This window comes from Myotis yumanensis, unplaced genomic scaffold, assembly GCF_028538775.1.
Source record: "Myotis yumanensis isolate MYYU_CA2020_CCGP unplaced genomic scaffold, mMyoYum1.0.hap1 SCAF_472, whole genome shotgun sequence".
In the NCBI taxonomy this organism is placed as follows: domain Eukaryota; kingdom Metazoa; phylum Chordata; class Mammalia; order Chiroptera; family Vespertilionidae; genus Myotis; species Myotis yumanensis.
The window spans coordinates 1-3,008 of record NW_027224223.1 but is presented as its reverse complement, the minus strand read 5'-3'; the positions used below and the strand labels follow the sequence as shown (position 1 = coordinate 3,008).

The window sequence follows — 3,008 nt, the reverse complement described above, 5'->3', positions numbered from 1 at the left end:
CAGTTGATATTTTAAATTCTTCATAGGTTCAACTTTTAAAAAAACACTAGACCAAAATAAATTCAGAGCTAAATAATGGGAATTAAATAGTGACTAATAAGATGAAGTGGAAGTTCTTTCATCATCTAATATTTACTGAATGCCTGTTATATGCTGGGTACCTTTCTAGTGACATACCAGTGAACAAAAATCAAAAATAACCGCACTGTTTTCAATTTAAAGGGAAACTGTCTAGTCCTTGACATGTTGATTGATGAAATGGTTTCATAATTGTTTGTTTACTTATTTCAGAGAGGAAGGGAGAGGGAGAGAGAGATAGAAACACCAATGATGAGAGAGTGTCATTGATTGGCTGTCTCCTGCACACCCGCTACTGGATATCAAGCCCGAAAACCAGGCGCGTGAATCGTGTTTTAATTTGTTCTGTTCTTGGTGTTTATCTAAACAAAAAATATTTGGACATTTAGATTTATTCACTTCCTTCTTGAACACATACTATACTTTACAAAACTCCAATTTCTTTTGTGCCTACCAGCCAGGCATCCTGAGATTGCCTGGGGGACGTGTTAGCTGGTATATACTCACCCTGGGCTCAATACAGACTGGGAATGTGTTTGGGAACAGTGCGTACAGCTGTCCAGGGGAGTCTTTCTCTGAAGTGCTTGGCTCCAATTCTCTCCAAACCAATCTCCCAGATGCTGTGTGGCCCATTTTAAAGGGTGGCATTCCAAATATACCCTCCAGTTGTGGTGAATATTATTTAGTGGTTCTCAACCATCAATAGGAGGGGCCACTTTTATTTTGGGGGAGGATGGTCATAATGACAGCCTTAGTAGGTCAGGACCAGGGAGGCTAGATGAATCTTGCATTGGGATGAGTTTTTCCCCATGAAGAACCATCCCACCCAAAAGGCCAATCAATGGTGCCTTCCCACCGACACACACGAAGCTGTTGTCACCTGGTACAGAAACTTCATTTTAGATGTTTTTTTTCCTACTAGTAAACAGGTCAGACAATTTCAGTATTATACTTTATTAAATATCTACATCCCACAAAATTATTTCATTGTGAATTACTCAAGAAATACAAAATCACGCAATGGCTTGCTCCACCTTGGTTTAGTTGAGAAACGCTTATAGGGAAATAGAAGGAATTAGAAAGTACTCACTGCAGGACTCACTATACTGGATAGTTTGGAGAACAAGAAAACCTCTAACTCTGAAGACTATTTTGTATCTTGTTCATGTCTTCAAAATAAATACTTTAAAAATAAGTCATATATTCAGACTTGTTTGGTGATGCCTAAGTTTCAGAAAGTTTGTGGAGAAATTACAAAGAAAAGCAACCACTTCAATGTAATCAAATGCTTTTTTTTTTCTCCAGTATCCTTTCACATAGTGGCTCTCAAACTTTGGCATACATCAGAATTTCCAGAGTTAGGGGCCTGCTTTGCTGGGCAACTCGCAGAGTTTTTGACAAGTTTCTAGGTGATGCTGATGGTGCTGGTCTGGGCATAGCCCTTTAAGAACCAGTGCTAAGATATATTCTCCAGAATTCAAACTAATAAGCAATACCCACATGCCTTTGCTTTTTTTAATAAATAAATAAAATAACATTTCACATATGGCTCCATCAAACTTTAAATTTTCAGCCTTTTGAAATGTCCTACTTAAATAGAATATATAATTTATTCATCATGGCTCTTAATAATTCCTATGAATTCAAAAAACAGGACCACAGGATAGTCCAGTACTGGGTCATCTGTGACTACAAGAAACATCTACTTCCACAGTGACTTAGGGCACAGGGATCTTGCTCCAGTCTCCTCCAGGCCTCTTCCGTTTGGGAAATGCAGTATGAAATCATAAGAATGAGAATGTGACCTATTGTGAATGTCGACATAAAATGTCACAGTGCACAGTCGTACTTAAGATTCTGAATCAGGAACTTCTTCATCAGGGCAGCAGTAATACTCCACAAAACATATCTGTCCATCTTCATTCCTGATCATGTACTGTAACGAGAGGAAGCCTCGGTTGTCTGTCCGAATAGACACCTTGCATGACAGGACCAATGCCTTCGTCGAGGGCTTCAGTAAAGAGATCTTGTATCTGTAGAGGAGTAAATAAACAGCTGTTATTTGGACGCACGTCCAACTGTGCTCAGAACTCCCAGAAAAGAACAAAAGTTAGCCAACAACTACCAAGTAGCAAGTACAATAAAATCCAATACTTAGTCAGTTTGCTAATATTTTCTCTTCATTAAAAATAATTTCATCCACTATAACCCCAAATCCCCAAGTAAACCCAGAACCTACTGTTCATTTTTTAAAAATACTACACTTTTTTCAACAGATTGAAAGTTTTAAAAATTTTAAAAAATTTATTCAATAGAAATTTGGTATTTTACCACCTCTTCATCACCAGACTGACCTGTTAACTTGGGTTTCGTTACAATTAAAGGATTCCATCAAATCAGAATCTTTGGGATAGTCAAGGTGGGAGCTTCCTGCATTCCCAAAAGTAGATAACCTACAGTAGAAAAGGAGGAAGTCATTTATTCATTGGTCCAACAGTAAGCCACACCAGGATCCAAATACAGAAGACACTGCCTTAAGAAGCGCATTCAGGTCTCCACCACGGAATCATTTCCCACAGCGGAGATGAAAGACAACCAGGAACCTTCCAGCTACCCATGCTGAGCGAGATCATATAGGTGGGGACCCTCTGAAATACTGTTTACTAGTAAGTGCCTGGAACTTTAATTCATATCACTGTTTAAGTAGGGTTCCACTGATTTGCATTTTGGTTAATATTTTAACAGACCTTGAGCAAAATATTTAACTACCTAATGCCATGAGAAGGGCCTTCAGTTCTTCTAAAGCAGATATTTAAAACCCTTTACTCATTAATATTCTGACATTATTTACAACAGTTTAAGTAGTACAACAATGAAAAGACCACTAGTTTTTAAAGTAGGAGACCGAGCTACTCATCTAGAAACCAACA

General features: G+C 38.2%; 1 long non-coding RNA gene across 1 annotated transcript; it reads right to left on the bottom strand.

The window, feature by feature from the left end:
• Positions 1–1,013: 1,013 nt before the first annotated feature.
• Positions 1,014–2,527, bottom strand: LOC139001355 (uncharacterized). The gene is made up of 2 exons (XR_011469953.1): positions 2,433–2,527; positions 1,014–2,111 (listed from the first exon to the last, which is right to left on the bottom strand). It is a non-coding gene; the product is annotated as an uncharacterized lncRNA (long non-coding RNA).
• Between the last annotated feature and the right edge of the window lie 481 nt (positions 2,528–3,008).